The 14123-nt window shown below is 42.7% G+C and overlaps 1 long non-coding RNA gene across 2 annotated transcripts; it reads left to right on the top strand.

Moving 5' to 3' along the window:
- Nucleotides 1-2757: 2757 nt before the first annotated feature.
- LOC112587404 lies at nt 2758-12804 on the top strand. 2 transcript variants are annotated; one of them, XR_003111883.2, is made up of 4 exons: nt 2758-3513; nt 7733-7843; nt 9623-9747; nt 11720-12804. It is a non-coding gene; the product is annotated as an uncharacterized LOC112587404 (long non-coding RNA). The 2 variants fall into 2 exon arrangements; XR_003111884.2 differs by lacking the exon at nt 9623-9747 and having other exon boundaries at nt 2764-3513.
- The last annotated feature ends 1319 nt before the right edge of the window (nt 12805-14123 follow it).

Genomic DNA, 14123 nt, shown 5'->3' on the forward strand with positions numbered 1-14123 from the left:
GCAGCGTCATGTAGACTGGAGAGAGTTTCAAAAAGAGGTCAACTGTGTCAGCTGTCCCTGAAAGGACTTTGATAAACAATAGACCACGGGGGAGTGGAGGGATGATGAGAATGGGGTAAAAGAAAAGGCCATTTGAATTAGCAATAAAGATGTCATTGGTGACCTTCAAGAGACAGGTTTCGATGAAACAGCCAGGGCAGAGGCTGAGCGTAGTGTTACAGAGGAAGCTGTGGGGAGGAAATGGATGTACTGCTTCCTCAGGCCTGGTGACCTTTGTGCCTCACGCTTGCTGATATGAGAAAGCGCACCCTCTCCTCCAAGGACTGTGGCCCAGGCTGCGAGCACTTCCCAGCAGAGCCCCACAAACCCAGTTCCCATGTATCAGCCTGCTGATTAATGTATTTCCAGCAAAGTCTACCAGATTCTTTGAAAGGTCTTTGAGGTTGCTCACTGAAGTAAATCCTTTTACTCACTATTTTTGTTTGAATATGAGAGGAGTGAATGATGAGATTAATAATTCTACCTGATTGTTTCTAGGACTTAAAAATCTGTCATTCTGGTTCCAGAGCTTATCTGCACGTCTCTCCCTCCATCCCTCCTCCATCCCTCTATCATTTCTACATCCAACCCTCCATCCATCTCTCTATCCCTCCACCCATTCTCCCTTCCTCCCTCCTTCCATCCTTCTATCTTTCCATTCATCTGTCCTCTTCTTGATAGCTATCTCCTGTGAAAGGCAGGATTTTTTTTTTTTATCTACAAGTTTGCTTTGTCCACCTGACCCTGGATCTCAGTCCCCCCCAAACCCTTCTCTCATCCTCCTCACTCTCCCCCAGACAACGTGCAGATCAGTGAATTCCTTTTTAGTTCTGATCTCTAATCTCTCCCTGCATTGAATAAACCCAAATTCTTTCTGTCTTCAAAAATACCACTTCTACCCTTGCTGTCCATCTGTAGCTATCATCCTAGGTCTCTTATTAGCTGAGAACCAAGTCCCCTGAATGCCACATCTGCACAAGATTGTATCTGCCCTTGTCTCTCCACTAAAAGTGATGTCCAGACGTACCCATGTCACCTCCTGATACCATTACGTCTTTATATTTGTTTTTGAAATTGTCTATTTTCTTTTCTGTCTCACTCAATACTTTAAGTTACCTGAAAGCAAGATTGTTTCATAGTTACTGCTATCCCCAGCATCTAGACACCTATGGCATAGATCAGGCGTTCAATATTTTTTGAAAGAATGAATCAATGAATGAATGAATGAGTCCTGTCTGTGACTTTTTTCACATGTGACTCAGCTAACCATGTCCTCCTTTTAAAAAACCACTCTTCTATTAGTTGCTAGGGGAATTATTCTCCCTGGCTTTCATTCTAACCTCTGTCAGTTGTTCTGTGGCTTCATATCTTTAAATGATGCACTTTCTTGGGGGTCGGTTAGTTCCTTTCTTTTTTTTTTTTAAATTGGAGTATAGTTGCTTTACAAGGTCATGTTAGTTTCTGCTGAACAACAAGGTGAATCAGCCATATGTGTACATATATCCCCTCCCTCTTGAGTCCCCCTCCCAACCCCACCCCTCTAGGTTGTCACAGAGCACAGAGCTGAGCTCCCTGTACTATTCAGCAAGTTCTCACTAGCTATTTTCCACATGGTAGTGTATATGTGTCAACGCTAGTCTCCCAATTCGTCCTCCCCTCCCCTCCCCTCTCCCCACTGTGTCTGCATGTCTGTTCTCTATGTCTGTGTTTCCATTCCTGCCCTGCAAATAGGTTCAGCTGTACCATTTTTCTAGATTCCCTTCAGGGATCACAGCCTTGTGGAGAAGGGGCTTGTGTAACTCAATGAAGCTATGAGCCATGCTGTGCCGGCTTCCTAAGGTCCATTTGACTTCACACTCCAGGATGTCTGGTGTTAATATACAATAGTTGTTTTTCTTTTTCTGACTTACTTCGCTCTGTAGGACAGACTCCAGGTCCATGTTCCTTTCTTAGCAATGTTTATTTTACCTGGGCAAGCGCACCTGCAGCTTTAACTACAACCTTATCTGTACCTCCCATGCTGATCTCCCGTTGTTCTTCAGACCTGTGTATCTAACTGCCTTCTGATTATCTCCATTTAACCATTTCGTGGGGACCTCAAGTTTATAAGGTGAAACACTGGACTCATAACTCCTGCCGTAGTGATGATATAGGATCCACTTATTCATGAAAGCCAGAAATATGGAAATTTTCCTAGATAGTCTCATTTGATCAGATGGTCATTCCTTTAGATAAGTCTTACAAGAAATACCTGAAATGTGTCCTCTGTCATTTTTGGTGTTATGAGTGAGATATGAAGTTTTGGGGGCAGAAATAGGGAGTCCTGCCCTCTTTCTCCTGAAACCCCTCCACACACACACACAGAGTCAGCGAGCCCTGGGTCTGAGCATGTACACACAGAGCTGTGATCAGAATCAGGATGTTGCAAATACTTTCAGGGCTTCCAGTCACCGGTGAGACAAAGCTGTTAGTCTCCCCTCTGCCAGTAGAGATGAGACATTGGGGAAGGAGTGCTGAAAGCTAGGGTAGGACTCACATTAATGGCTTCCCCCCCACGCCTCCCACTCCCATCTGAGAAACTTCTCCCTCAAACAGAATAAAATAAAACAGAAGAAAAAGTGATGAAAAGGAACTAAAAAATATTTTGATTGGGGCAATTCCAACCACATATTTCAAAATTGCTGGGTAACTTCCCTCTCTCTATTTCACTGTGCTGAGCATCCCTCCACAAAGACTTGTCATTTCAGAATTGGAGGGTGTTGCCTTTTCTCGGCATCATTTTAATACAAGTTTATCAAATATCTGACACCCCAAGGCACTAACCATACTGTAGATGCATGAGCTAGGACAGCAGAGAGGTGGTGGGGACAGAGATAGGACAGAAGAGAGGTGGTGGGGACAGAGCTGGATCCAGGGAGAGATCCCCTGACTTCCTGGACTTAGACGGGGTCACCAGGTCCTTTAGTGCCACATTATCTGTGACATTTGAACTTACTCATGGTGATACTTCTTTACCGCGATATTACTCCTCTCATTCCAGTTCTAGGAAGTGGCCTGGATAGGAGTTGCCACTGAAACACCAGAAGGGGGAAGCTTCAGATAATTTTAGAAGGTTTGGGCTTACTGAAGGCAAAAGGAAACAACTCAAGGATTTTAAGCAGGAGAGTGATTGGATCAGCATAGTGTTGGAAATAATATAAGTAGCCAATATTTATTAGTGCTTATTATATACCAGACATTGTACCAAATGCTTCATATGGGTTATCTTACTTAATTTTAAAAGCAGCTCTGTGAATAAGTACTCTGCGTTTTCTTCTCTTTACAGATACTGAAATAAAGACCTAGAGGATCATTTGGTCAACTTCTCACAGATAAGAGGAGGAGAGATGGGATGCAACCCAGGTTCATTGGATCCAAGTCCATTTCAGCCATCACCCTAAGCCCAGAATCAAAAAGAAGGAAATTCATAAGAAGGTATCTTTAGCATAGGTTGTTTTTTCCTTAGGTGAACCTCCACCATCCTTCGTAGTCTTGTTTTTTATAAAGCCACTTGCCTGTGTTGAAGCTACATGACAGTCATATCCAAATATGCCAGGCTCTCTCCTGTCTTTGAGCCCTGGTCCCCCTCAGGAAAGTGGCCACCATGGTGGGCACTCCTAGCCCTTCAAGACTTCCCAGTCACCACTTCCAGCATATCCTCTGACTACTCCTCTCCATTCCCTGGCCCTGTACTAGGGGTTAACACAGATACCCATTGATCTTCAAACTTCTTTACTTTGATACCTTAAAGTTACTTGAGAAAGTAAGTACTGCCATGTGTATCTTCAACTTGACATTCTGAAATTTGTTATTGGAAGCTTAAATAGCTGCAAAGGATGTAATTTCTTACATATTGTAAATACTAGGCTTTTAGGAATGAATTGTCACATGACTTTTTAAAACCTATCCAATGGAAAGCAAGTACCATATCATTTGGCATTCATTATCAGATTCATCAGAACTCTAATTCTAAACACTCTAGGTCAGTCTTTCCTTCCTATTCAACAAAGAAACATAACAGGAATTTTTAACAGGTGAATAGAAACAGTTGACTTGCTCAGTTGTAGGACAGAAGGATGGCAACCTACTCCAGTACTCTTGCCCAGAAAATCCCATGGACGGAGGAGCCTGGTAGGCTGCAGTCCATGGGGTCGCTAGGAGTCGCAGACGACTGAGCGACTTCCCTTTCACTTTTCACTTTCATGCATTGGAGAAGGAAATGGCAACCCACTCCAGTGTTCTTGCCTGGAGAATCCCAGGGACGGGGGAGCCTGGTGGGCTGCCGTCTCTGGGCTTGCACAGAGTCAGACACGACTGAAGTGACTTAGCAGTAGCAGCAGCAGGACAGAAGGAAAGAAAATATGGCCCAGGCTATGCTTTCAGAGCCTGGAAGCTCCAGGGGCGAAGGAGGTTTCCATCTAGCACAAGTGCATGGACATGGAAAAACTAACTTATAAAGTATTCTGATGCAGCATAGGCAGCAGTGTCTATTCTCTTTGTTCATTCTATAGCAGTGCATGCTATAAGAATTGGGTAAGATTTTTATAATAAGGTGTTGAATTTATTGGGTGAACATGGCCAATACTTTGGTCCCTCTATTATAAACATTTAAAGAAGGGCCCGTGTTATTAAATTTAGTTTTTGAGGTGGTGAAAGAGCCTGATTGCTTATCACTGGTGGTTAAAACCATCTTTTTTTCCCAAGAGGTAGTGTGTATGGTAGTCAGATAAAGGGCCTTGGAGTCTTGTTTTGTTTTTTGTTGCTGAGTAGTGTCTGACTCTTATAACCCCATGTACTCTAGCCTGCCAGGCTCCTCTGTCCATGAGATTTTCCAGACAAGAATACTGGAGTAGGTTGCCATTTCCTTCTCCAGGAGATCTTCCTGACACAGGGATCGAACTCGTGTCTCTTGCTTTGACAGCCAGATTCTTTACCACTGAGCCACCTTTGGAGTCTAAGAGATTTGAATTTAAGACTCACCATTTTATCTACTGTGGGAACTTGAGCAGCTAATCTGAGTTTTGCTTTTCTTGTCTCTGGAATGTTCATACCTGGGATTATAACCAAAGTTCAAATTCCTGGAAGAAAACCCAATTTGGATTAAGTGTTCTCATGGCTAGAGCACCAAGAATTGATTGCAGCAAGAAGCTGTCCCCATTTCTCATCCCAGATCCTGGGTCTCTTGCAGGGCCTACATCCTCAGGATGGGACGTGATGCTGGGGAGAAAAGCTGGGTGAAGTAATGATGAAGCTAGTGATCCAACTCGGGGGGGCTTGATGAAGTGTCATGAGCACCTGTAAGAGGATAAGTGTTTGATTCCAGATCTCTTCCCTACCTGTGCTAACCAGAACAAATGCCCAAGTATTCCTTTATCAATTATCCTAGACTCATTTTATTTAGAATTCCCTGGTAGTTCAGTGGTTAAGACTCTGCCCTTCCAATGCAGGGGGCATGGGTTTGCTCCCTGGTGAGGGCATCCCAGGTGTTGCTAATGGTAAAGAATCTGAGTGCCAGTGCAGGAGAGCTATGAGGTGTGGGTTTGATCCCTGGGTTGGAAAGATCCCTTGAAGGAGAACACAACAACCCACACCAGTATTCCTACCTGGAGAATCCCAAGGACAGAGGAGCCTGGTGAGCTATGGTCCACAGGGTTGCAAAGAGTTGATTGGACACAACTGAAGTGACTTAGCGTGCATTTTATTTATAGACAGTTATACACTGTGAGTTGGAAGAGTGCCAAATGATCTCTGGCCCTAAAAACTCTTCCTTAGCTGGCTGCCCCAGTGCCTGCAGTTCCCAGACTGATTAGAATGGTTGCTTTGGGTAAAGCATTAAAGGTCCAAAAGACCTTACTGGAGTGCTAAGAGGTAACCTCAGACACTCATATGTTAGCAAGACTAGCTCATCTATCAGATCAACCAGGTTTCAATGAGCTAGGAGTTGGATCCCCAACTCATTGAGTGGCAGGACAAGTACGTTTTGCTGGAAATGAGGGGGGAGGAAACACTGCACTTGAAACATTAAGCAGTTCACAGGCAGAGCCAGACCACAGGAGGAAAAAGAGTGATAAGCAAGAGATGAAAGGGAGGTGAGGAAGGAGGAGGAAGGCAGGGACTGGAGGAAGACAGGCTCTTCATACTAACGCCTGCCTGATGTCTCCGGAGGGTCCCCAGGGAGCACTGACAAGCCATTCTCTGGTCATAGGACTTTAAGAAATGATAAACCAAGAAGTTTCTACCCCTAAAAAGTCTTCTCAGGTTTTTAATTATGCTTGCTGCTGCTGCTGCTAAGTCACTTCAGTAGTGTCCAACTCTGTGCAACCCCATAGACGGCAGCCCACCAGGCTCCACCATCCCTGGGATTCTCCAGGCAAGAGTACTGGAGTGACCATTGCCTTCTCCAATGCATGAAAGTGAAAAGTGAAAGTGAAGTTGCTCAGTCGTGTCCAACTCTTTGCGACCCCATGGACTGCAGCCCACCAGGCTCCTCCGTCCATGGGATTCTCCAGGCAAGAGTACTGGAGTGGGTGGCCATTGCCTTCTCCAATTATGCTTGTAGGCCTATAAATCTTAGACAAAATGTCAATCATCATCTCCATCATAATATTGATAATAATAGCAAATTCTTCTTGAGGACTTGCTTCAAATACTATAGCCAAATAGCCAACAAGCACATGAAAAGATTCTTGGGATTACTAATCATTGGGATCAGTCACTAAGTCATATCCGACTCTTTGTGACCCCATGGACTGTGGCCTGCCCAGCTCCTCTGTCCATGGGATTTCCCAGGCAAGAATACTGAAGCAAGTTGTCATTTCCTTCTCCAGGGGGTATTCCCAACCCAGGGATCAAACCTATGTCTCCAGCTTGACAGGCAGATTCTTTACCATTATGCCATCTTTGAAGCCCCAAGTATTATCGTTTGTGCTTTACATGTGGTGGGTATTTCACAGAATCCTCACAACCCCACAAGCCAGTGTTATTCTTGTAGATATTGTTCTAGAGATGAAAAAGCTGACATTTAGAAGAAGTTAAGAAACCTGGCTCACTGAATTCTCATTGGAATTTCTTGCTTTGACTCCAGTATAAAACCCTTAACCACTAAGGGTTATGTCTTGAAGACAGTGACGTTCCATAGCAGGGATTGCCCAACTTTTCTGGGTGAAGGGCCGGATAGGAAATATCTCTGACTTTGTGAGCCATGTGGTGTTGAGCCATATGGTGTCTTTTCCAATTACTCAACTCTATGCATGAAAGCAGCCATAGGTGATATGTAAACAAGTAGGTATTATATAAATAATGAAATTGTATAGGAGAATGGATTGTTCTAAAGAGACTTGAGAGACTGTCCTGGTGGTCCAGTGGTTAAGACTCTTGCTTCCACTGCAAGGGGCACTGGTTTGATCCCTAGTTAGGGAACTAAGATCTTGCATGCCACAGCCAAAAAATCAAATCAAATAAAGAAACTTCAGAAAGGTAAGGGCTTCCCTGGTAGCTCAGGGAAAAGGTAAAAATAGTATACAGTCAAAATGACCCTTCAAATAACAGTAGTTGCTTATAAGGAGGGTAACTACTTTTAACAATATGTTTATAGCTGGGCCGATTGAATCACAACAGCAGAGAATGAATGTTTTTGTTTCTTTTTGCATTTCAGTGGTGATCCCTCTGTTCTTTTGATGGTGGAGACCAAGTCTACTTTGAAACGGAGGAAGAGAAATAGAGGACATAAAGGATTCTCCTACCACTCCTTCCTTTTTTGTGTGAGGTAAGTGTGGTTAAGTTCCAGTGAGAAAAAAAGGCATGTGTGGTGCCCGTCCATTGAAAGCTTTTCCCCAGATGATTTAACTCACACTTTGGGAAGGGACTAAAGCATCTTATGGACTTAAAGTTTCCTGAACATTCTTGAGAAAATGCTTGCCTGAGAATGCATTTCTAGCTTCTCTCTCTGACTAAGGGAAAGCTGCACTTAGAAAGAGCTGGAAAAAAAGAGGTTTGTTGCTGAAAAATTAGACTAAATGGCCCTGGAAGCTGCCGACTGACCAGATGTTGTAGGGATACAAGTTGTTGAGCTATGGATATGGTTTCTTTGGAAGCATATACCGTGAATCCCATGAGATCTAAAGGAGAAAGATAATTTTCTTTAGATTCACTATAAAAACTCAACATGCATTGATTTCAGGGCAGCCAAGACTAGTCTACAGAGGAAATATGCATATTTGAAAGACCTGGGAAAGTCCTTAAGAAAGGCCCTTCAAGCACCAAATATCTCCCAGCTAGAGATTAGGAGCTCACTAATTCAGATTTATTTCTTGTGATTATACCTGTGCTTTCCAAGACTGTTGTCTTCAGCTACAGGTGTCTTTGGAGGGATGAATGGGGGATGCAGACCTGTGTGATGGTCAAGGACCAGGTTCACAATTTGCTGCCTGGTCCCATCCAGGCTCTGCCTTTTCTTAACCGTAACCTGGGAACACTCTGCCCTCTAAGCCTAAATGTCTTCATCTGTAAAATGAAAGTAATAGTAATGCCTACTTCTTAAAAATCTAGTAAGGATAGTATTGCATAAATAAAACATTTTGTTTAGTGGCTATCACACAGTAAGTGTTCAATGAACCTTACCTCTTGTGTATGACAGGCCATTATTACAACTTTATTAGCCCTTATGAGTAGAGCACATTTAATAGCTCGCTAGGAATATTGGCGATGGCACCCCACTCCAGTACTCTTGCCTGGAAAATCCCATGGACGGAGAAGCCTGGTAGGCTGCAGTCTGTGGGGTCGCAAAGAGTCGGACACGACTGAGCGACTTCCCTTTCACTTTTCACTTTCATGCATTGGAGAAGGAAATGGCAACCCACTCCAGTGTTTTGCCTGGAGAATCCCAGGGACGGAGGAGCCTAGTGGGCTGCCATCTATGGCGTCACACAGAGTCAGACACTACTGAAGTGACTTAGCAGCAGCAGCAGCAGGAATATTGGACAGGCAGGAAGGAGAGGGAGGAGGAGGGAGGGGGAGGGAGGGAGGAAGGAGGAATCTTACTTGTTCCATGAGGAAAATACAGGCACAGTGTGTACATGGGTCAGGCAAGAGAAGCAAGTTTAGGCATGAGATGAACCTGGACTCCAATCCTGATTTTGCTACTTGCAGTTCTTGGGATATTGGGAATTTATTTAGTTCCCTGGGTTCTATTTCCATTGAAAAAAAACAAAGACAAAAACCCAGAAAATAATCCTGCCAGCTTTCTAAAGCACTAGCTGGAATAGGCAGGGAGAGAATAAATGAATACATAATAAATAAAAGCTACCTTATGTGTTCCCAACACATCAGAGCCCTTCTTACTAATCATGGGAAGGTGTTGGGTATCAGGTGGGAACTCAGCATCCCAGTGAAGAGTTCAGCACAGTGTGGAAGGTGGTCCTTAGAATGGGAGATAGAAGCCAATCAAGGACAACCCTCACTTCACAATTTTATTGTCATTATCAAAGTATATTAGTTTCATGGCAGCTTTCTTTTCTTTTTAAAATTATATCCTGGACATATGTAGGATGATGGCTTTTAATGCTTTGGATTCAGCTTTCTGCAAATGGCACACAAATCTGATGAAGGAGTGAACACAGCTGGTGTCAGAGGCTTGGAAGTGAAGGCCCTCATTCACTCAGAGAGGACAAGGTGGGTGGGAAGAGGGACTGATGGGGATAAGTGCGAGGGTGTGAGTGCGCAAGGAGGGAGATATTTTGAGGTAAGATGTAAATACCCACCATGATTTCTACCATAAAGAGAAAACAGCTGAGAAGTCATGCTGTAAATCACGATGGTGTGATCACTGACCTAGAGCCAGACATCCTGGAATGTGAAGTCAAGTGGGCCTTAGAAAGCATCACTATGAACAAAGCTAGTGGAGGTGATGGAATTCCAGTTGAGCTATTTCAAATCCTGAAAGATGATGCTGTGAAAGTGCTGCACTCAATGTGCCAGCAAATTTGGAAAACTCAGCAGTGGCCACAGGACTGGAAAAGGTCAGTTTTCATTCCAGCCCCAAAGAAAGGCAATGCCAAAGAATGCTCAAACTACCGCACAATTGCACTCATCTCACATGCTAGTAAAGTAATGCTCAAAATTCTTCAAGCCAGGCTTCAGCAATATGTGAACCGTGAACTTCCTGATGTTCAAGCTGGTTTTAGAAAAGGCAGAGGAACCAGAGATCAAATTGCCAACATCCACTGGATCATGGAAAAAGCAAGAGAGTTCCGGAAAAACATCTATTTCTGCTTTATTGACTCTGCCAAAGCCTTTGACTGTGTGGATCACAATAAACTGTGGAAAATTCTGAAACAGATGGGAATACCAGACCACCTGACCTGCCTCTTGAGAAATATGTATGCAGGTCAGGAAGCAACAGTTAGAACTGGACATGGAACAGCAGACTGGTTCCAAATAGGAAAAGGAGTACATCAAGGCTGTGTATTATCACCCTGTTTATTTAACTTATATGCAGAGTACATCATGAGAAACGCTGGACTGGAAGAAACACAAGCTGGAATCAAGATTGCCGGGAGAAATATCAATAACCTCAGATATGCAAATGACACCACCCTTATGGCAGAAAGTGAAGAGGAACTCAAAAGCCTCTTGATGAAAGTGAAAGAGGAGAGTGAAAAGGTTGGCTTAAAGCTCAACATTCAGAAAACAAAGATCATGGCATCTGGTCCCATCACTTCATGGGAAATAGATGGGGAAACAGTGGAAACAGTGTCAGACTTTATTTTTCTGGGCTCCAAAATCACTGCAGATGGTGATTGCAGCCATGAAATTAAAAGACGCTTACTCCTTGGAAGGAAAGTTATGATCAACCTACATAGCATATTCAAAAGCAGAGACATTACTTTGCCAACAAAGGTTCGTCTAGTCAAGGTTATGGTTTTTCCTGTGGTCATGCATGGATGTGAGAGTTGGACTGTGAAGAAGGCTGAGTGCCGAAGAATTGATGCTTTTGAACTGTGGTGTTGGAGAAGACTCTTGAGAGTCCCTTGGACTGCAAGGAGATCCAACCAGTCCATTCTGAAGGAGATCAGCCCTGGGATTTCTTTGGAGAGAATAATGCTGAAGCTGAAACTCCAGTACTTTGGCCACCTCATGCGAAGAGTTGACTCATTGGAAAAGACTCTGATGCTGGGAGGGATTGGGGGCAAGAGGAGAAGGGGACGACAGAGGATGAGATGGCTGGATGGCATCACTGACTCGATGGATGTGAGTCTGAGTAAACTCCAGGAGTTGGTGATGGACAGGGAGGCCTGGCGTGCTGCGATTCATGGGGTCACAGAGAGTCGGACACGACTGAGCGACTGATCTGACCTGATCTGATCTGAAAGTATGGAAACTAAAAAACTGTCTTTTTTGAGTTCAAGACCATGTTGTTTGTCTCATTTGAAATGAAAATAACCTCTTATTTCAAAGAACACTGTATTTTTTCCAAGTTAGTAATACTTTGACAGTTCAAAATCAAAATGATATAAAAGGTACACAGGAAGAAGTCCACTTCACACTTGTCCCTTCCCATCAATCCTGTCCTCTCTCACTTCCTACTTTTCGTACTACTTTTGGTGTGTTGACTTATTTACCTTTCCAATATTTCTTTTTGCAGATGCTGACAGATAAGGACAGAACATACTGTTCCCACCCTCCTCATTTTATTACACAAAAATGCAGCCCACATTGTATTGAGCTTTGCACATTGCTTTCTCTGCTTAACTGGACAGCCTGAACACCTCTGTACATTGGTACAGAAAAGGCACTCATTTTGGTTTTTTTTTTTCACAGCTGCATAGGATTAATTTTGTAAATATGCCATGTTTTATTTGGGTCCCATCCAAACCCTGTCACAATAAATAGTCTTGTACACTTTCACTTACTATGTGTGCAGATGTAACTGTTGGGAAAAAGCCCAGATATGGGATTTCCAGATCCAACGGCAACTGAGCCCATAATTTAGGCAGATATCACCAGATTCTCCTGCACAGGCCTGCATCATTTCCCCCTTCATGATAAAGGAATGCCATTTTTATCTGTATTTCTCATATTAATTTGTAACCCATTTAGCTACGAATATTTCTTTTTCTATGAAATGTCTTTTATGTGCTTTGCCTGCTTTTTCATTGGATGAGATTGGTGCATCCAGGGTAGTATGGCATAGACTACCTGTTTTTCTATTGGGTTCTTTCTAGTCTTCTTTATTTCTGGAAGTGCCTTAGGAATTTATCGTTTATTCAGGAGAGTGATATTTGTTACATGATTTGCAATTTTTCTCCAGTTTATCATTTTGTCATTTACCTTGCTTATGGCATATTTGCTATGTTAATGGATTAAAAATACATATGTAATTTATCTTCTTTAATTTCATGAAATTGACTTTCAGTCATGTAAGGGACTTGCCTCCTCCAGGCTTAGCAAGGAATTCATATATTACCTTTTGCAATTTTTAAAAACTTTTGTTTTTAAATACTTGCTATAACTGAAGGTTTATCCTTATGTATAATGTGAGGTACAGATCTAATTTTATTTTATCTTTTCTTTATGTGGACAATCAGTTCTTCTGTTAATCTAAAGACCCATCTTTATTGATATAAATGTCATCTTTATCATATACTATATTACTGAATGTATTTGTACTGAAAACTTATGAAATTTTCTTCTAATCCACAGGTCTTTCTATTTATATACCAGACATGTAGTTATTAAGATTCTGTGGTATGTTTTAATATCTGGTAAACTGAATCTTCCACATTGCTTTTTTTCTTTTAGTTTTTCTAGCTATTTAAATTTTTTTTCCACATGAACTTTATGTGTTTTTGGAAAAGGTCAGTTTTTATTCCAATCTCAAAAAAATGCAATGCCAAAGAATGCTCAAACTACCTCACAGTTGCACTCATCTCACATGCTAGTAAAGCAATGCTCAAAATTCTCCAAGCCAGGCTTCAGCAATACGTGAACCGTGAACTTCTTGATGTTCAAGCTGGTTTTAGAAAAGGCAGGGGAATCAGAGATAAAATTGCCAACATCCACTGGATCATGGAAAAAGCAAGAGAGTTCTGGAAAAACATCTATTTCTGCTTTATTGACTATGCCAAAGACTTTGACTGTATGGATAACAATAAACTGTGGAAAATTCTGAAAGAGATGGGAATACCAGACCACCTGACCAGCCTCTTGAGAAACCTATATGCAGGTCAGGAAGCAACAGTTAGAACTGGACATGGAACAACAAACTGGTTCCAAATAGGAAAAGGAGTATGTCGAGGCTGCATATTATCACCCTGCTTATTTAATTTATATGCAGAGTACATCATGAGAAACTCTGGGCTGGAAGCAGCACAAGCTGGAATCAAGATTTCCGGGAGAAGTATCAACAACCTCAGATATGCAAATGATACCACCCTTATGGCAGAAAGTGAAGAGGAACTCAAAAGCCTCTTGATGAAAGTGAAAGAGGAGAGTGAAAAAGTTGGCCTAAAGCTCAACATTCAGAAAACGAAGATCATGGCATCCAGTCCCATCACTCCATGGGAAATAGATGGGGAAACAGTAAAACAGTGTCAGACTTTATTTTTCTGGGCTCCAAAATCACTGCAGATGGTGATTGCAGCCATGAAATTAAAAGACGCTTACTCCTTGGAAGGAAAGTTATGACCAACCTAGATGGCATATTCAAAAGCAGAGACATTACTTTGCCAACAAAGGTTCGTCTAGTCAAGGCTATGGTTTTTCCTGTGGTCATGCATGGATGTGAGAGTTGGACTGTGAAGAAGGCTGAGAACCGAAGAATTGATGCTTTTGAACTGTGGTGTTGGAGAAGACTCTTGAGAGTCCCTTGGACTGCAAGGAGATCCAACAGGTCCATTCTAAAGGAGATCAGTCCTGGATGTTCTTTGGAAGGAGTGATGCTAAAGCTAAAACTCCAGGACTTTGGCCACCTCATGCGAAGAGTTGACTCATTGGAAAAGACTCTGATACTGGGAGGGATTGAGAGCAGGAGGAGAAGGGGACGACAG

This window comes from Bubalus bubalis, chromosome 10 (genome assembly GCF_019923935.1).
Source record: "Bubalus bubalis isolate 160015118507 breed Murrah chromosome 10, NDDB_SH_1, whole genome shotgun sequence".
NCBI classification, from domain to species: Eukaryota; Metazoa; Chordata; class Mammalia; order Artiodactyla; family Bovidae; genus Bubalus; species Bubalus bubalis.